The following is a 22,653-nucleotide window of genomic DNA, read 5'->3' as shown; positions in this document are numbered from 1 at the left end:
CCATCGGAAGAACATCATTCTTAACTTCTAGAGGCCAACTGCATCTCTTGCTAGTTCATATTCAAAATCGGCAGTGACTGATCAATTCCTTTTCATGCTTTTTAGCTCTCTAAGTGACTCTTCTGTTTTCCTGTTCTGCTTTTACATGTCCCTGTGTTATCTTTGGGCACATCCAGATAATCCAGGATAATCTTTCTTTTTAAATGTCATTTAATTAGGGACATTAATTCCATCTTTTCATCTTCAAAGTCCCTTCACAGCAGTGCCTAGAGTTGTGTTTGATTGAATAGCCAGGAACCGGGAATCTTTGAAAATCTTTAGAATTAAGCCTATGCTCCACACAAACCCCATATGCAAAGCCTAAGTGTTCCTACATACCTTCCTATTTGTTCTTGCTTAAAATCTGAGAAACGCATATCAAAATTTACTGCTTCATACTCTCATCCAATTAAGGCATATCTACTTTGGACTAAATAAAGCACTAACCCACTGGATAATAAACTCATACAAGTCCACTGGTGGAAATGAAGACATGCATATATATGTGCTGGAGCCAGCTACTAGCAGCAGGTGTGAACCAATCATGTTCAATTTTCTGAGCTCTGTGTGCCATGATATCACTTTGGTAGCTACAAATCAGCTTTGGTGGGAGTTTTTACACACTGGGGACTTAATCCTTTGCAGAGGTGAGTTGCCAGCACATCATCTCAAATTACAGTATATAATGTTATGGGTTATGATGAGGGTTGGCAGAGGGTAAAGGGAGCAGCTAACTCAGGCTGTCGAAGAGGTAGAGGCCAGAGAATATTTCTGTGTGGAAGCAACACAGTAGACATGCAGGTAGGTCTTGAAAATGCAGGTAGGTCTTTTACTCGTTTGGAACTTTAAATATCCCCACTTAGAGATGCTATCAGACTGACCAGAGGTATATCTCTCACTTGACATGTGCTGGCTGAGTAACCTTGAGAAATCAAGTTGCTTCAAGCTCCAAATCATTTTCTGGGATTTTTATTTGTTCAAACATTCAAGAAATACTTATTAAACATTTCCATGCATCATGTAATATATTTGACCTGGTAATAATATGGTGAGTATTAAATATCTGTATTTATCTAAAATGTGTTTAATACATATTATAGAGAAATTGGGACTGAATAAATAAATAAAAGTTAGTGCTAATAATTTTGTCACTTGGACCTCTTTAACAACTTAAAAAAGCTTAAGAAAATTTTCTTGAGAAAAACATATATACATATAGGCAAAAATTTACATATACAATTTTAAGAAATTCATGGGACATCTCATGCTCATTCATGGACTCTGCATCCATGCAAACCATATTAAACTTTTGGAATTTTACTGGGAAAAATGTGGAAAAAAATTAGCTTTTCGTTTTCAAATACATGGTAGAGAAAATTAATAGGGAATACACTGAGAACAAAATGTGTTTTGGTATGACTGCATCATAGGATATAGATGTGAAAAAAAGCACAATGTAAAAACAATAGGTAGCTAAATTAAGACCACATATGGCTTTGTGTGTTAAAATGGAGAACCTAGTGTATTAAGTACACTTTGGGGTTCAGACTTTTTAGATTGCTGTTTTGTTCTCTGTGTAGTATCAGAAGAAAGACCTGGAACTTCCTTTCATTTTGGAAGGAATTCTCCCTAAGAAAGCCTAGAGAGTGAGTTGTATAAGCTTCTTTAAGCCTTAGGGAGGAGAAATTGTTTTTTCCGTTAAAGTTTTTCCTTTGGGTTGATGTTTTCCTACTTCCTTCCAAACAACTGGTAAGTCTTAAAGAGAACTTCATGTACTATTTGAGCACTGAGTATTTTAACTGAATGTCTTCAAAATATTTAAATGAAGCATTTTAACTGGACTAGGGCTTCTTAAATCTTTTCTTTATAAAACAGTGGAGCTTTCATTGCTTTTCACAGCTTGGGGCAGAAAAACATAAACTTAATTTTGAAACAGTTTTGGAACTCTAAAGATAAATACAAAATATTTTATTTGTTATACTAAAAGCAAAATCAAAAATTTATCCTTAAGCAAGTTAATAACCAAATAAATTTATTTTCAGTTTCTTTAGAATGAATATTTGAAAACAGAATTGTCTCTTTAAAATAAACAAGGTCAGGGAATTCCCTGATAGTCCAGTGGTTAGGACTTGGCACTTGCATTACCGTGGGCCCGGGGTTACCCTGGTCAGGGAACTAAGATCCCACAAGCTGTGTAGTGCAGCCAAAAATAAATAAATGAATAAATAATAAATAAATAAGGTCAGTGTTCTCAATATAAATTTAATAGTTAAAAGAAACTTCTCAATATCAAAAGCATATTTTACTTTTCATTTTACTTTAAGAAGCATAAGTTTATTTTAAAATTAAAAAAATCAAAGTTATTCCAATATATTAATAAATCTTTATATGGTTCATTCATTAATACATTTGCTCTCCAACTCCAATTTCATAAATGTGAAATAGTATATGAAGCCATACTATGTTTTTCTTAAGCACATAAGAATTATTATTTCCATTTATGCATTAACTTGTAGTTTTAGTAATTATTTAATTGCAATAAACATAAAAATAAATTACTATTTTTATGTGACATTGAAGTAAATAGAGAAAAACTTTCTCTGACTACTTGCGAATAACCACAATCAATATTGTATGGCTCTTCACTTTAGTCTCATATTATATGCATAAAAATAATTTTAATATTATCTATTTAAACTATTTGCATTCCTAATTCCTATTCACATCAGTAAGAAAATGACATTTAAATATTTGAATGACATAATATAGAACAAAAAGTATAATCTTCATAAAAAATTGGCCAAAACATAGGTAATTAGTATAAAATAGAAAACATATATAGAGAATATTCATTTTAATAAGGAAAGCAAACACAAAAAGCTCTTTCCATACGAATCTTTAAATTGGGTGTAGGGGCAACAATATCATCAACTTCTATAGAGATTGATTCCAATATGGTAAAACCAAGACCTTCTACTAGTCATGTAATCTTCATGTATCTTTCTGAAAAGTTACAACTTTTTATTCAACAACATTTTTATGAGGAATTATCTCTAACTTTAAAACTGAATTCCTTTGACACAATACAGTGGGACTGGGGAAAAACTGTGAGACTTTGAGCTGATGCTGTAATTGGGTAAGATTCTTGGGGGCCTTGGGAGGAAATGAGCATATTTTGTAAATGAGAGAGACATGAATCACTGGGAGTCAGATTGGATGAGGGCCTTCTGGCAAAGTTTCTTGACTACATTCTTCTCCAATTTTAAATCTGTGAAATTAAAAAGACAAATTATCTGCCACATTCACACCCAATCTATAATGATAAGAAATGCATACCTAACTGCTGTAGAAAATCTAGTTTACAAAGGGTAAAACATTTTCATAGAATTTCTATAAAAATTCTAACCACCTCAGTAAGGGTTGAACATTCCTTGATTAAGTTGCAACCTGAGAATATATAAATATATATATTTTTAAGTTCCCCAAATTGGTCTGTAGACAATGCAATTCCAATCATAATTCCAGCAGGATTTTTCTTGTATAAATTGACCAGCTGATTCTAAAATTTATATGGAAATATAAGGGACTGAAAATAGCAAAACAGATTTTTAAAGGAAGTGCACATATAAAAGATTTACAGTATATGTTTTAAGACATTGCAAAGACAGTGTGAAATATGAGTAAATATTGATAAATGGATCAATGGAACAAATTAGAGGATCCAAGAATAGAACTACAGTTACTTGGTTAATACATACACACACACACACACACACACACACACACACACACACACACACACCAAAGAAAGTCTTCTTTATTGAACATTTTAAACAAAGTTCCTGAATCAACTGAATATCCAGTTGATAGCTTCAGATTGACAGATGGAAAATATTTTTCTTATATGTGTCTTTTCTGATGAAGTTACTCAAAGACAAAGTCATCAAAATAAGGGAATAAGCAAAAAAGAAGACATGGGAATATGTGAAGGAGAGATCCAACAAAAGAGGAAGGCAATTCAGAGTCAAGATTATCCAATGTACCAAAAGTCACTGAAAGTAGAGTTATGATTAGATTACGGTGAGGGAAGGCTGCCAGAAGTCTGCCCCATGAAAAAAGATAAAAATTATGCTTGGTCATTTAGAAGACAGGGTTAAGTGGAACTGTACAGATGTACTGGAGTGATGGAAAGATTAACCGTAAACATGTCTGAATACATAAAAGCAAATGAATATATGAGGCAAATATTATTTCTAGAAAAAAGTCAAAGAAACAGTTTTAATTAAAAGCTATATGATTAGTGTTGCATAATTTGATGCAAAATATATTTTTCATATTACTATGCAATAACAAAATACTATTACATGTTCATGTTGATTAAAAATACATTTAGTTGTAGATATGTATTGTTATATAATATCAAACTTTTATATTAGAAAATAACTCGAGTTCTAAACAATTACAATCCTAGAAAATGTATCTCATCTATGTTCTTCAATCCATTACTCTCTATATCGTTTATACTTTATTATGTCATGGTGCTTTTGACTCTATTATATCATATTAAATATTGCATTCGATTGCCATCATTGATCACCAATCTCAAAAAAATCATTCATAGAACTGCCCAACAATTCCAAAATGCTTCTTTGATTTATTCTCTCTCCCACTCCCTAGAATAACGGTATTAATTGTATTCCAATTTCCTGAAATATTATCAGAATGTCTCCTTTCCATTCCACCATCAAACATATAATCACTCTCAGCATATATTTTAGAGAAACCCAGTAACTTATATTTAAATGGCTTCCTACTTCAAATACTAAATTTAAAAACAATCAGTTTCTTAAACTACTTTCACCTTTGTTATACCAGAGCACCTGTATCTCCTGTTCTTAAAAAAATAAATTTGTTTTATCTATTCATTGAGGCCCAAATCATTTGAAGTATAAAAAATTTACATTATCAAATATACCTTCTCTTCACTGTGTCAATTTATCTTTTCCTATTCAACTCAATAATTTCCATCAAATTTAAAAAAAACCAAAACAACAAACAAACAAGTATTGTCCATTGAAATGAAAGCAATTTCTGGGGCGCTATTTTCCTTTCTAGTATATTGTTTCATATAGTGTGAGGTTATCTTTCCTACCTATGTATCTCTAAACTTGAAAGAGTTTTCAGCCCCACTGTGCTATTTCATCACTTCTCATTCCTTATACTTCAAACTAGCCTTGGCTTCACTCTGTTGAAATGACTTTTCTCTAAACTCACTCCATCAAAACCATATCATATATTATCTTCAACAACAACAAATATCAGTTCTTATTGTACTGGGTCTCTCATCAGCATTTAACAATGATAACTACACTCTCTTTCTTCAAACCTTTTTTTCCCTTCACTCTGTACTTCATATAATTTTTGTATTACCTTTTCATACCTTATCTCTTCCCTGTTGAAGTTCTTCAACACTTGCTGTAGGTCCTATTGTCTCCTCAAGTTATTTTTTCCCCCAAAGGAAATGCTCAGCATTGAAATATTCACTTATCACTTACATACAAATGAATTTCCAGTATGATTCCTGAAGCCAGATACCTAGTGAACTTCAGATCCATATATTTCTGGAGTTACTTTATCCTTGTTTATATCAAAATATTTTATGTAACACATATCCAATAGTGAACTTATAATATTTCATAGATGTGGTGAATTTCTGATATATATTATTTTCAGCGAGTGATGCTGACATCCGTTCTGTTTTCAAAACCAAAACCTAAGAATCGTCCTTAACACTTTCTCTCAATGTTTCCAAGTATTTAACATTTCACCACGTACCCAAAATGTGAGTCCTAAAGTCTCTCTTAAAATATACACTTCTTCAGAATCAATACTGTCAAAATGACAATAGTACCCAAGGCAATCTACAGATTCAATGCAATCCCTATCAAATTACCAATGGCATGTTTTTACAGAACTAGAACAAAAAAATTTACAATTTATATGAAAACACAAAAGATTCTGAATAGCCAAAACAAACTTGAGAAAGAAAAATGGAGCTGGAAGCATCAGTCCCCCTGACTTCAGACTATACTACAAAGCTACAGTAAGCCAAACAGTATGGTACTGGTACAAAAACAGAAATATAGGTCAATGGAACTGGATAGAAAGCCCAGAAATAAACTCATGGACATATCATCAATTAACCTGAAGCAAAGGAGGCAAGAATATACAATGGAGAAAAGATAATCTCTTCAATAAGTGTTGCTGGGAAACTAGACAGTTACATGTAAAAGAATGAAATTAGAACATTCTCTAACACTACACACAAAAATAGACTCAAAATGGGTTAAGGACGTAAATGTAAGACTGGATACAATAAAACTCCTAGAGGAAATCATAGGCAGAACACTCTCTGACATAAATCACAGCGATATCTTTTTGTATCTGTCTCATAGAGTAATGGAAATAAAACAAAAATAAACAAATGGGGGCTTTCCTGGTGGCACAGTGGTTGAGAGTCCGCCTGCCGATGCAGGGGGCGCAGGTTCGTGCCCCGGTCCGGGAGGGTCCCACATGCCGCGGAGCGGCTGGGCCTGTGGGCCATGGTCGCTGAGCCTGCATGTCCAGAGTCTGTGCTCCACAGCGGGAGAGGTCACGGCAGTGAGAGGCCCGCATACCGCAAAAAAAAAAATAAAAAAATAAAAATAAAAAAAATAAACAAATGGGACTTAATTAAAATTAAAAGCTTTTTCACAGCAAAGGAAACCACAAACAATATGAAAAGATGACCCACAGAATGGGAGATAATATTTGCAAATGATGCAACCAACAAGGGATCAATCTCCAAGTTATATATATAGCTCATACAGCTCAATATCAAAAAGCAAACAACCCAATAAAAAAAATGGGCTGATCTAAATAGACATTTTGCCAAAGAAGACATACAGATGACAAAAGGGCACAGGAAAAGATGCTCAACGTCACTAATTATCAGAGAAATGCAAATCAAAACTAAAATGAGGTATCACCTCACACAAGTCAGAATGGTCATCATGAAAAAGTCTACAAATAATAAATTCTGAAGAGTGTGTGGAGAAAAGGAAATCCTACTACATTTTCCGTGAGAATGTAAATTGATACAGTCACTATGGAGAACAGTATGGACGTTCCTTAAAAATTAAAAATAGGGCAACCATATGATCCTGTAATCCCACTCCTGGGTATATATTTGGAGAAAGCCATAATTCAAAAATATACATGCATCTCAATGTTCATTGCAGCACTATTTACAATAGCCAAGACATGGAAGCAACCTAAATGCCCATCAACAGATGAATGAATAAAGAAGATGTGGTATATATGTACAATGGAATATTACTCAAACATAAAAAAGCATGAAATAAGACAATTTGCAGCAACATGGATGGACCTAGAGATTATCATACTAGGTGAAGTAAGTCATGCAGAGAAAGACAAATATCTTATGGTATCATTTATATGTGGAATCTTAAAAAATGGTACAAATGAACTTATTTATGAAACAGAAATAGACTCGCAGACTTAGAAAAGAAACGTATGGTTACCAATGGAGAAAGGTTGGAGGGGGTATAAATTAGAAACTTGGGTGTAACGTATACAGACTACTATACATAAAATAATAAACAACAAGGACCTACTGTATAGCACAGGGAACTATACTCAATATTTTGTAATAACTTATATGGGAAAAGGATCTGAAAAAGTATCAGTTTTCTGTACACCTGAAACTAACACAACATCATAAATCAACTACACTTCAAAAAATATATATATTCACTGCTGCAGAGGAAACTTTACAACCAAAACAACAACTCCATTATAAATTCTGCCAACATTGTATCCAACTCTCATGACAATTATAGTCTGAAATTGTTTGGGGAAATTCTGGGTTGATGGCAGTCTTCCATGTGAGACTCTAGACTCTGGATCTTTCTTTGCTCATCACTATATATGCCATACCAATAAAATTGCCTCACAAAATGTGAATCTATAAATAAGGAACATGTAGGAGCCACCTAACTTACCAATTGCATAAATGAACCAACAGATTTGCCAACTAACTGCTGCTAGTTTTGTAATAGGAAAGAACAAATCTGACTTCATATTAGATCTATTTCTTTTATTTTAACCTGTGAATTCTATTGCTTTTGCTACGAGTTAAGAATGTTGCCTAGAGCCTGAAATATACAGAATAGCCCATTCTCAAGACTCTGACCTTTAAGGGAATACCACTTTTCCATCCATATAGAGATAAAGAGTTGCAGAACAGAGAATATCATTTGTCTTGTTGGAGGTTTACAGGAACTTCGTGACCTGACCTAGGTGGACAGCTGAAAGAACAAAGGATTCCAACAATATGAAGTTTGCAACCACCTACCATACCCCCTCTCCTTGTATAATAAAAGAAGCCTAAATTCTAACTTGGCAAGATGGTTATTTGGGACACTAATCCACCATCTTCTCAACCTGCTGGCTTTTGGAATAAAGGCACTATTCCTTGCCTCAACAACTCATCTATCAATTGATTGGCCTATCCTGCAGTGAGCAGAAAGGGCTTGAACTCAGTGACTTTTTTTTCAAATTGGTTTGGACCTCTTCTCTCTCCTGAAATAAAATTGTACCACAATCACAGTTAAATACAAAATCATTCATAACTTATTGCATCTCTCAGAGGCATTAAATACGGACATCTTAACTTGTTTTTGTAAATTATCTCTTCTTTTGATTTTTATGATTGACAAATAATTATTTTGAAAGAGCAGAGGAACTAAAATGGGAGAACACCAATTTATTGTGTATTTTAAGAAGACTGATTTCTTAAGAAAGTCCTATTATTTTTTTCAAATACTACTGGGAAGTGGAAGAAATACAGTTAAACAGAGTGAGTGATAATTTAAACATTTTAATATTATCTCATGTACTATATGTTTCCCAAATCAATCCCATCACTTTCATTCTTTCTTTTGACAGTGTTTCAAATTGAAATTTAGGAAAATTATATTGCACACATGAACTATGTCCTTTATACAGTGTCATGCTCTCAGTCATAGGCTCAATTCGTGTACATACTAAGAATAATAAACAATAGAATGAAGTGACTTCAGTTCATATATTTGTTAACCTATTTCAATTTAGAAATAACACTAACCTACAGTCTATTTAGCTTTAAAATCTAATATATATGAGCAAGTTTTGGAGATTCATACTATAATACATATGCAAGCTTTGTCTTACGTTTTTCAATCTGAATCATATGAACTGAATAAATACATGCAAATAAAAAATCACTGCAGTAAATTAGGGTAGAAATGCAATGGAAGGTGATATTTCTCAATAAGTTATTGAGCAAAATATTTGAGTCATGCCAAGCACAAAATCTTTTGTTAAGGCTGATTAGATTGCAGATTATAAAATACCCTAATAGTGCCAATAAATTAGAGTCTCCTTTCTCAGAAGAAAATGACTAACAATGTTTTGTTGCTGAGTTAAATAGAATAAATGTCTCAGAACTTGGCTAGAAGGCTGAGATTTTAATTAGTTATTAAAGTGTTCAGGTTAATGTAAATCAGATATGCCTTTTGTAGCTAAAGTATCTGAATTGACAGTGGCATTAAACCTTGAATAAACACTAATTTGCCAGAACTTGCAAGAACCTGGCCTGAAAATAAATGAAAAGTTTTAAAAAACCTGTTAATAGAGTGTTGGTTAATTATCAAACTTTTTTTGTATTATGTTAATCAGAGGTGTGCTCTTTCAAAATAAATATTTAAATGCTGATAATCAAATGAAATACATGAGAAACTTATTGTTGGAGTTAAATGATTACTCTTTTCTTTCTTTTTTAAAAAAATTCTCTTATAATGACTGAGAAGTTTCTTGACAGTATTCCTAAATAAGACCATGCCTGCTCACAAATTAAAATAAAATGTATTGCAATTATCTGATTAAGGAAAACAATTTACCCTTTCTAACAATTTTAATTAGAGGCACTTAATTTACAGTTTACCCACCTACCCTCCTTCCTTATAAATATATGCATGTATGTTAAATTTTAATAACGTTTGATGTTTAATAAGTATAAAAGAAGAGATTTTCTTTTTTCCTTCCTCTTTTCCTTAACATTTATATCTGTTTTACATTCTCAATCTGTTAATACAAAGACTTTCCATCCATTAACTCATCTAATCCTCATGCAATGATACAATGGTCATACACCGATGGCAGATGAGGAAACAAAGGGACATAGTTATTCAGTAACTTGAGCAAGAAAACAAACTTGTTATTGAAATTGATAGCATTTTAGAATGATGCATAATGGTTAAGATCATCAACTGCAGAATCAGTACAACTGAGTCTAATTGCTAGCTCTAATAATTCCTGTGGAGATTAAATGAAATAATACATATAAACATTGAAAACAATGTCATATCAACTATTTAATATGTGTAAGTTATTACATCCTTTACTTAGCTCTATTGTTTCAGTTACACTGCCACATTGTAATCACTTTTTTGTGTGCCAATAAGAAATTATTGGAAATACATGTATTTTAAAATGGATTAAGTGTTCTTAGTGTTTGCATGTGGATTTTAAAGATTAGTATTGAAAAAAAATTCCTGGTAATTTAGCAGGATTATCTGCAAAGGTGTTCCTTCATTTCCTAAATTATTTGTGAAACAAAAGATTATGCAAGTGTCCTTGTTTTTGTTGCTGATGTTAAAAAATAAAAAAGGGAATGCATAAATTCAAGGCTTTATATATTGACTACTTATTTCTTCCCTGAAGGGAGTTTTTCTAGGAGCAAAAAAGTGGGATCAGAGTGACTACCATAAAGGAAAATGAAGAAGTTCCCATACTGTGAGAATAAGATTCCGGTTGGATTTTCTAAAAATGGCAGAATTCATCAGAAGCCTTTCTTATTTCAAAATGATACTTATTATAAGATTTAATTTTTTTCTTATTGCTGAAGATTCTGTAGTGATTGGAGGTTTGTACTGACTAGTAGTATTTAAAGGGAAGAGATACTGAAATGCATGAAATACTTGTATATATGAAATAAAACATAATCTTTTATTTATAAAGATTGTGTTATTGGTCCACAAATAATGGGGCATGTGTTTTCTAAGTGCAATGAAAAAGCACAGAGCAGAAGAGTCATATATTCTCACTTATGTTTGAAAAGGATGGTAATGGCTCCTGGATTGAACATGAAGATGGCAAAGTCAGAAGCAGGGAAACTGATGTAGAGATGGTTGACAGGTGAGAAATAGTGGTGGTGAAAGAACCAGATGACAAGAATACTGTGGGTGCATTTTGTAGGTAGAGCTAATTGGATTTTTTTTTGGATTCAACACATGGTGTGAAAGAAACAAAAGTTGAGGTAAATTCAACTATTTTCATTTATATGAAGAGAAGGATGGAGCTTCTTTGTATATATTTTTATATGATTGTTTTTACAAAATATGGAAGATTACAATAAAAGCAAATTTTGAATGGGTGATTAAAGTATGGGAAGGTCAGCAATGAAAATTGGGGTGTATTACTAGGACATTGTCAACTGGATGTGCAAGTAAAAGTGGTGAATAGTTAAAATTTTGAGTCTGGAATTTAAGAGACAGGTCTGGACTAGAGATATAATTTTGAGATCTGCAGCATTTAAGTGATAGTTACACCTGCAGGACAAGACTTTGTAACTAAGTGAGTGAACATGGATAAAAGACAAAAGTGACCCCAAACTAAACTATGAGCATTTCAAAATTAAATCGTTGGTAATATGATGATAAACTTATAAATAATGTTACTGGGCATATACCCAGAGAAAACCATAATTCAAAAAGACACATGCACCCCAATGTTCATTGCAGCACTATTTACAACAACCAGGTCATGGAAGCAACCTAAATGCCCATCGAAAGACAAATGGATAAAGATGTGGTACATATATACAATGGAATATTACTCAGCCATAAAAAGGAATGAAATTGGGTCATTTGTTGAGATGTGCATGGATCTAGAGACTGTTATACAGAGTGAAGTAAGTCAGAAAGAGAAAAACAAATATTGTATATTAACATATATATGTTGAACCTAGAAAAATGGTACAGATGAACTGGTTTGCAGGGCAGAAATTGAGACGCAGATGTAGAGAACAAACGTATGGACATAAAGTGGGGAAAGCAACGGGGGTGGTGGTGGTGGTGTGATGAATTGGGAGATTGGGATTGACATGTATACACTGATGTATATAAAATGGATGACTAATAAGAACCTGATGTATAAAAAAATAAATTTAATAATTAAAAAAACACTTATAAATAATGTAAGAAGTGGTTATAAGTATGATAGATAAGGGTGTATTGTCCCTGAAATAAATAAAAGGACAGTTTCTGGAAGCACTATACAGTCAATACTGCAGGGAGAACAACTAGGAAGTGAATTTGAAGTTCATATTGGATTTTCCAAGTGGAGGTTATTTGTGACATTGGCAAAGATAGTTTTCTCTTTGGAGTTTTAGGGTGACAGCTTGATTGGAATTGGTTTAAACGAGAATGGAAGGTAACAATTCAGAGACTGATGTCCTTATCTGTAAAATAAAAACATTAATAGCAACTACATTATAGAGTTTTGTTAAATTAGATAATTTCCATAAATTGTTAAGCACAGTGCCAGATTCATAGTAAATACTTATTTAAGGATATGTTTAAAAGTCTATTATGATTACTTTAATTATTTTTAAAAGACATTTAAAAAAGATTAAAGAAGAACCCAAACTGACTGTGTCATAATATCTGGATTTTTAAAAATCGAGAATATTGTTATTATTGAAATTCTCAAATAGTTTGATATGACCTTTGGGAATTTTAAATGATATGCTAAAAAACTTGGGTTGAAGTCCATTTCTTGCCTTTTTCATAATGGCATATACTTTCAAATGAAGTATATCAGGTACACAAAGTATACTTGGAGTGCTATAGTTTTATGCTTACAGGAAGGTAGAATTGAAAATGTTTTATAACATAGATGTAATTATTGTAAGCCTGTTTATCTGAATGAGGTTTTTCTCTGAGAGTCGTCAGATTCACAAGTATGGCAGAAGCCATAAGGCAAATGGGTATTTTTATTTGCATTTACCTAGATTCCTAAGAGCTAACTGGAGAGAAAAGGTGAAGTGTTCTGTTTGCCCTAAAACACTATGTTCACGTTTCCCCACTTCTCTGAGTTTTCTATATCTCTGTTAGGGATTATTCTTTAGCTGTTTTTAACTTCCATCTCAACAAATCATGAATGTAGTGAAAAAGAAGGAAAACACTTGAATTAATATTTTGCCCCTGTTAGCATCGTTGACTGAAAATGAAAAAAACATTCTTGATGTACAGAGTTTGAATTGTCGGGAGTGGCTATACCTTGGCAATAATAAGACTTTTCGCATCCATGAAAGAAACATGTTTCTCAGTTTGAACTCAGTCATGAAATGTTTGTAATTATAGAGTAATTGAAAATGCATAGCTTCAAGGCCTCCTGCTGTTGGGTAATAGATATGATATGAGATGAGCATTTTGGACTAGATCCTTAGCAATTTCTATGACATTGTTAGAAAAGTAAGAATTGGTTTGAATCCAACAAGGAAAGAAAAAAAACAAACAAAACAAAAAAACAAGCAGAGTGACAATCAGAATTTCCAATATGATTATCTTAATATTCATAGTATATTCATTTGTATGTTTATGAGATAGATCTTATATCTATGTATTTATTCAACAAACTGTTGTTGCCACTTACTCTGCTACGTGCCTGCTGAGACCACAGTGATGAAAAATCATAGTCCTGTCTCAGAAGAAGCTCACAAGCATCATGGGAGAGAGATGTTTATGGCAAAGTTTGCAATGAAATATACACAATGGAATACTAAATTAATGAAGCAACAACCATGGCAGAACAGGGAAAAGTCTTTAAATAATCTACTTAATATTCTAAAAATTTAATACACACTCACACACCCACATATCACTGGGGAGATTTTTATGATCAGGATTGGGTTACTAGTTGAGTCTTCATGGTGAGTCAAATAGAGAAATTTCAGTAACCTCTAGTGTTATACATTGGATACTTTCATGTGTTTACAAAGAGGGTATGCAAGAATAATTTGGTGATGAATAGCTACTTTCTCCCCTCCCCTTCACTAATATTCAAGTATGTATTTAAATGACTTTAAATTAAAGTGGTGAATTTTAAGTAGCAAATAGTTAATTATACATTATTAGACAACATTCTTTAAGATACTGCTTGTTTTTCATTATTTCCATCTATTGCCCAAACAAAATATTGTGAGGGCAGTGAAGTGTTTTAGGCATTTATTTTGTCTCTTAAACAGTCAATAATATTTAAGCTGTATTATTTATGTTAGAATTTTAAAAAAATTCTACTCATTGGAATGAATTTCTCCTGATATAATTTTATTCAGCTTTTGAGTAGCTAAAACATAAAACATATATAAAATTATACATATATACTTATAAAACATATATATTTGATTATTTAGTGAAAATTTTTCTTGGTCCAACCAATCTACTTATTACCCCCCCATTATTGCTTCTATTAGTTTCTTGTTTATATTTCCAATTAATTTAAGTGTATAGAGGCAAATGCTTTTGTAAATATTTTGCCTCTGTTACAAAACTAGTAGCATATCATACATATTTCTGCATCTTTATTCACTTTAAATACATCTTGATGATGTTTTCATATAAAGAATTTGCTCATTTTTTTAACTAAATAATACTCCATTTTACAGATGTGCCACAATTTATTTAGGCAGTCCTGAACTGATGGACATTTTAAGTTATATACAATATTTTACTATGAACTCTTCTATGCTAATTCATTAAATCTTTTAATATACTTAAGTTTACCTGTGTCATATATACCTGAATTTTCAGGAATAGAATTATTGATCCCAGGATTTTTATATTGTAATTTTGTTTGCTAGTACTAGATTGTTCTCTGTAAGGTCTGTTAAAAATTACATTCCCAATAGTAAGTGATACTGAATCCCCAAGAAACCCTGCTATAAAAATTTTGCACCATTGCCAATCAATAGGTAAAATATTTTACTCTTCAGATTATATTTACTTTGTTTCTATTTTAAGGAAGTCTGAATATTGTATATGTTTAAAAGCTATCAATATTTCATTTCCTGCAAAATTTCTGCTAAAATATTTACTCATTTTACATTAAGTCATATTTATATGAATTTGAATGAGCATTTTATAAAATGCAGAAGTTTACACTTTTACTCTACTGTGTAGATTTGTAAATAGTTTCCTAATTTGTTGTGGGTTTTTTTTGATATATGCAATTTTTGTCTTTTCTTTATTTTGTGTTTTGTAATACACATATATTTTTAAATATTTCTGTTAAAGATTTTGTAATATAAACATACTTAACCTACTTTGACTTTATAAAATAAAAATTCACACATTTTTCAAGTACTTTTATGGATTCATTTAAATTATTTTACCCATTTATGACTTATACTTGTGTAAATTGGAATCACATTTTCCCAGCTATCTACCCAGTTGTTTAAATGCTATTTATTGAGTAGCTCAACTTTTTTTCTCATTTGAAATCTTACCATTTATATAATTCCCCAAAAGTATGTATGTCTATTTTGAACTTTCTATATCTACTTAGACAGTTAATGTTCTCTAGTTAATTTAATTAAAATTATTATATTATGTTTACTTAAAGCCATTTTTGTTATTACTAGAAGAAATTCACTGTGTCATGGGAATTATTCTATTCTGGGTCATACACAAAATAGATTTGTTTGCTAATATTGGATTTTATTTAACACTTCATTTAGGACTTTTTTGTTAATACAAAAAATGTATGATACACTTTTGATCCAATCTATGTTGGATTGGATCAATATAAGGCTCATTTTATGAATATAATAGTGAAGTTTTCCTTTTTTTTCAACAAAGTCAGTTAAATAGCATTTTTTTAAACTTGGTAGAAATATTCTGTAAAACCTTGTTCAAATGTTTAAAACTTTCCATATATTTTTTCAGAAATCAATCAATTTATATATATTCTTTTCTCCTATCTTTTTCTCTTAGCACTTGGTAAACCTTTTCAAAATTGACATTTTCCCCTTTTTTCTTCTAAGTTGTTTCCTTTAAATTACCGTTTTGGAAGCTTTGATGTTTTAGAGCAGCTTAAGGCTTACAGTAAACTGGAGAGGGAAGTACCGAGATTTCTCATATATCCCCTGCTCCCACACATGCATAGACTTTCTTATTATCAAAATCACTCACCAGAATAGTACATTTGTTACAATGGACGAACCTACATCGACGTACCATGATCACCCAAAGCCAATAGTTTATCTTAGGGTTCACTCTTGGGGTTGTGCATTTAATGGGTTTGGACAAATGTATAATGACATATATCCATCATGATAATATCATACAGAGTATTTTCACTGCCTTAAAAATCCTCTGTGCTACACTTATTCACCTGTCTCTCTTTCCTCTAGCAACAATTGATCTTTCTATTGTCTCCAAAATTTTTCCCTTTCCACAATGTCATTTAGTCGGAATCATACAATATATAGCTTTTTGAGATTGGCTTCTGTCCAGGAGAGGAAATTTCCTCTTTTAGTTCTTTTAGCTGGCAATTAAAATGACATAAGGCAGAGTACCAGGAGAAAATCAAATTTATTATGTGTGCACAAGGAATTCATATAAGTATAAAATTCCAAGACAATAAGGCAAGGTAAGACTAAGGAGAAGAAGACTTCAAGGGGAAGAAAGGTAATTCACAGAAAGATAAAAATAGTAAATGTTTGGTAAACAAGTGTTTGCTGGGCTATCCAGAGACAATGGGATGCAGAGAGGACTTTGATCAAATGGGCTTTGCTAGTTTCTTCCCTGCTTACCATACCTAATACTTTATTATGGTTATCTATCATGAGAGATAGCTTTTTCCTGGGACAGGCTTCCTACCTTAAATTCTTGTAGGCAGTAAGGGGGAAGTTCAATGGCTCTTCCTGAACCTTTTGAGCCTGTATTTTAAAACAATCACATGCAGCACCACTTTATCAGTTTAGCTTACTCTGGTCCCCACTGTGCCCACATCATGTGCTTACTTACCTGGCTGTGCTCTTTAACCTGCCCAGTGGTGGATACTCTTCACTGATTATCTCATCCTCTTCAAGCCAAAGAGCTGTCTTACTCCTTGAAGTTAGACTTTGGGTAATTAACAACCTCACTCATTTATCAGTACTCTAAGGCTTTTAGTGGTTTATCCACTCCTAAATATAACCTAAAAATATCTCCTCTGCCTTCTTATGATCTCTTACTAAGCAATAGATGGAAACACTATGCTTTTTTCTGAAGATGGGTTTTATTTCTGGTGCCTAAAACCCAGTCTTGGATCTCAGTATGACCTATCAATCACATATGAAGTATAACATCTCATACTTTCCCAGACTGGTATGCATATACATCTCCATGAACCCAAGTGTTGGTAGTCACTGTTAGCAAAGCCATCATGCACTACAAATGGTTCCACACTTCGCATACTTTACCTCTTAATTCAGCTCTAAATTCCTGTTACTCCCACCTTAAAGATATGCTGATTTGTATCTCTGTGCCCTTAAAGTTTGTAGATTCTCTTCCCCCTACATAGAACATCCAACTTACTTTTGTCTTCCAAGCAAAATTATAAGGTAAATCTTATCTTTTATGTTCTACCAAAGTAATATTTCCTATTTAAAACCTTAGCTAACTTCTCCAGAAATGGATCCCTCAATCAACTTTATCTACTTGTGTTTGCTTTTGTCCATTCCTACCAGAATGTTAGTTCCTTGAAAGTAAGTGCCAAGTTTTATCTGATTTCTTCTTTTATTCGTTTTCTCTTTGTGTTCCAAAGTCATACAGTAGTTATTCATATTTTTAATGAAAGTAATAGAATGATTAAATATACATTATAATTTACCTAGGAATGGAATAATTACCAGAAAATTTATTTGAAGAGACTTCAAAATAGATGTTTCAAAAAAAAAAAAAGATTATTGTGACTTTCACATATGCCTTCCTCTCCCGTTGCGGAGCACAAGCTCCAGACGCGCAGGCTCAGCGGCCATAGTTCACGGGCCCAGCTGCTCCGCGGCATGTGTGATCTTCCCGAACCAGGGCACGAACACGTGGCCCCTGCATCGGCAGGCGGACTCTCAACCACTGTGCCACCAGGGAAGTCCCACATATTCCTTTTTATACAAAGTTGTATACCAAGGACAATGGGAGGTGTGACTTGGTAAATACATGGGTTCTTGCTTGAGGTATTAGCAGTAGTTTTTAGTTAACTTACTTTGCTGTGAACTTGCTGATATTGGTGGTTATTTTTGTTGTTCAGAGCAGAAGGTAGTTGTGAATCAATGAAAACAAAGCATTCTCAAGCTGTTTTTTACCTTAGAAAACTGGGACATTTAGCATACGTTGTAGATACAAAAGTCAGAAAGCATTTTATTTTCACCATGCCAACACAATTGTGTTGGCAATAACCTTTAATAACCTTTAATAGCATTTTGAAGAGCAAGGATGTTTCATTCATGAAGTGTTGAAGGTAAAAAACTTTAAGGAAGCAAGGTTTTTAGACTGTCATATCCAAACTCTTTTCTTTGTTCACTTGAAAAGCAGATGCAAGTTGCCAAGTTGACATAACTGAAAGTGTTTCCCCTGGGATGCCATGATTTCTTATCTCCTGGGTTATATATTAGGAGATGAAAATGTTTTCTTTTTGAAATGTCTTTGTGGTTTAAATTCAAGTGACATCAACTGCAAATAGCCTGAAGCAAAGCTACTCTGATCTTTCCCTTTGCTTTGAATGATCTAGTCACTTTGGAAAAGACAACTCACATCAAGGGGAAATATGTTTAAAAAACGAAATATTGAATGAAAAGGAATATTTTAAACCACACGGTTTAGTTGCTGAAAAAATGATCAATCTATTCATCATCCTGAAATTACTGTTTTATTTTGACTTTCATATTACATATTATGTTTAAACATATTCTTATCATTATTGTTATCATTGTATAAAGTCTACGGTTACAAAGCATGAAGTCATCTTCTCTGGTCTCAACATTCTTACAGATGACAAAACTAAGAATTGGAAAACCTAAGTAATTTTCCCCACCATGAACTTTACAAGTCATATGGGCTTCATCACTTTTAAACTAGCACTCACTCAACCACACCATCAGTTCCCAAAGAAAGTCTACAGCATCTTAGTTGCAGTAATGTTTCAAGAGCCGGACTATAACAGTTCTGCAAACTTCAGTCCCTCTTGAGTTAATACAAAGAGCTAGTTTTACATCAAAGACAGTGAGAATAGAGGAAGGAGGAAAATGTTGAATTAGTTTAACTCATGATATCTCGAACTTATCTGATGACTTATCATATTTTCCCCCATCTGTTAAAATCCAGTAGGTCTAGTTTCTTTCAAATGAATTTGGTAAACCTTGGAATACACCATGCAAAAAGAAAATGAGTCTCAGAAGGAATACCTAAAAAAATGTTGCCCAGTTTTTTTTGTGTGTGTGTGTAATTTCTAAAAGTTTGATATACCAAAAATACATTGGCAGTTTACTTTGATAATATCGGAATTACTATGGGTCTTAAAAATTCAAAATATGTGTCAACATGATAATTTAAATATATTGATATAGGCACCTCATAAGTTATAAAAATATTATAGTAAAACTCACAAGTTATTGTCCTTGATAATTCAATATGGCAACATTAACTGGGTCTTTCACTTTGAAAATGTGTGGAATATTTAGTTCACTACAAGTTTTCACTTACCAAAGGAGGCAGAAGAAACATACTTGAGTATACCAAATTAGGACTCTCTTACGATAGAAATATTGATACAAGGATTAATACATTAGGATTAAATCCTAAAACATATGACCCTTCATATTTCATGCGAAGAGTCTCAAATAAAAGACTTGACAACTTATGTGCTACTGATGAATGTGTCTTTCGCATATTCTTTAAGGCAAAATATAAAACATTGAAATAGCACGTGCCAGCATAATCTCATTATAGCCTTTAAGAGGTTGTCAGAAGCATCAGAGCAGGCACCTCGACAGGAAATTTATGACAATTTTTTTATGGATTAGGACTGAATCCTTATCAGAACAACCCCATCCTGGGAATGCGGAGCTGAGACTTAGTGTTCCCAAGAAATATACTTGTTTCTTAGTAAGCTCAAGGTTTGAGATCCTTAGATCCAGGTATCACTTTTGGTTATCTCCCATTATATTGACCTCTGTGACACCCAAATTAAACAAACATAGAAATTTTCCTCAAAACTAGATGGATCCTATATCCCTTTGGTAAAAGATCCAAGGCATCTGCAGGTATCAAACTAAGGCATGTTGAACGGCTGTGTCAGGTATTTATTCTGGGTTGTCTGGGAAGGTAAGGCTGTGGTGACAGCAGGGACACAGGTTAAGTAAACCATTCTAATAATGTGCCTCTGAGATGGCTCTGCGACTCTTATGGACTTTTAAATGACTTTTATTTGGCTGCTTGAAATAATATTTTGTCTTACAAGTCAATTAAAATGAATCAATTAAGGGTTTGCATTGGTGACATTTAAAGGTCAGGTATTGCAATAACACAAAAACCACTACCTCAGGCAAACTCAATTTTTGTTTCTTTAAGGCCTCAGTTACATGCATGTTGTTTACCTATAGATATTCTGATGGGATGCTAAGACTTGAAATACTTGAATACTAGAATTCTCTGCTTTGGAAAAATCTGTTCTCTTATCAATTTGTTAACTTCCTCAGCTCCTTCAAAGGGTGTTACAAAATCACTTTTTAGGTAAGGCTTGCCGTCATTATCCTCTATATTTTTTAATATACTTTTAAAAAAATTGAAGTATAGTTGACTTATAATGCTGTATTAATTTCAGGTGTACAGCGAAGTGACTCAGTTAAATATTATATATATATATATTATTTTTCAGATTCTTTTCCATCATAGGTTATTACAAGATATCGAATATAGTTCCCTGTGCTATACTTGTTACTTATGTATTTTAAGTATAGTAGTATCTTCATCATCTTCTTTATACCAAAACCTTCCTCCTTCTCTTGCAATCCTTAAATCCCATTACTCTGCTTTGGTTTATCCATTGAACTTACCAGCTTCTAACATAAGTATAATTACTAATTTATCATGTTTACTGTTTTTACCATTAAACTGAAAACTCTAAGGAAAATTTGTCAGTTTTGTTTGTTTGTTTGTTTGCTCATTTTTTTTTCATATACACTTCAAAACTTTAGAATAGCTGTGAACCTAAAACTACTGTAAAACAGTAAAATCTGAAAAAAAAACTAAAATATATAAAAACAAAACAGTATAGTGTCTGGTACATGATAAGCAGTAAAGACATATGTTACATAAATGAATAAAAATACCCTTCTAATAAATGGAATTTTAAAAATAGCTATTGAAATGACTAATGCTGAAATGAAGATCTTTACATTCAATTATTCTAGATAATTCTTTTGCCTGGGTTATATTTTAACAGCTTCCGAGCCAGGACAACAATATGCTATAGTAATTATTTGCAAGTCCACCTTGGTATATCTTATTTGCCTTTAAGCTGTTTGAGATAAGGGCATTCTTGATAATATTTTTGGATCCTGGCTCAATATGACCACAGTTTTGCATACAAGGTAGGGCTTGATGAACAATTTATTTAATCCTATCTTTTTGACTAAGTTGCTTTGTTTCCTTGGAAACATCCTTTCTTCTTCCTGGAAATCAGCACTTGAATCTATACAATTAGGAGAGGTATTCTCTTCATTCTAAGATCACTTCTCTTTCCAATATTCTTTGATATTTTTCCAGCTAATTTTCACTGAAAACTAAGAATCCCCTACTGCCTGGGTAGGAGCAACCTTTGATCATCCCATAAACAGCTTTATTTCTTCCAGAGTAAACAAGGCAGCGTTTTGGTGGGGTTAGTTGTATTTTTGATAACCTATAACCATATCTGAATAAATATTTGTATTTCCTTACTGGACAGTTATTTGTTTATGACTGAGAAACTTTATGTTTATAAATAGTTTATATTTAATGTTTCACAGTGCCCATTCAATGGGGATAGAAAACTTTTTCTACTCAATGCTGAAAGTAAAATTTGTACTTTGTCTATATTTAGTGAGAATATAGCTTTTGGGGCTTCTCATTAATGTTGATGTTTTATAGCATCTGTCTACACAGATGCAAGCAGAACACAGATTTGATCAATTCATTCATGCATTCTTTATTAAGTCCTAGCCTGGGGACAGCACTCCACTGACTTGTCTGGTGATTGCTCTGTGACAAACAGCTGAATCATTTTACTCTATCTTAGCTGAGCCATATTCACTTTCCTAATTTGCCTCATTTGCTTCTATCAAGTCATCTATGCTGATTCTTGGGAGTTCTTACTCCTCATAAATACCAATTTTATATTATTTAAATCTATTTCCCATAATACAGAAATTAT

This window comes from Lagenorhynchus albirostris, chromosome 3 (assembly GCF_949774975.1).
Source record: "Lagenorhynchus albirostris chromosome 3, mLagAlb1.1, whole genome shotgun sequence".
NCBI lineage: Eukaryota > Metazoa > Chordata > Mammalia > Artiodactyla > Delphinidae > Lagenorhynchus > Lagenorhynchus albirostris.
This window is presented reverse-complemented; position numbering follows the sequence as displayed.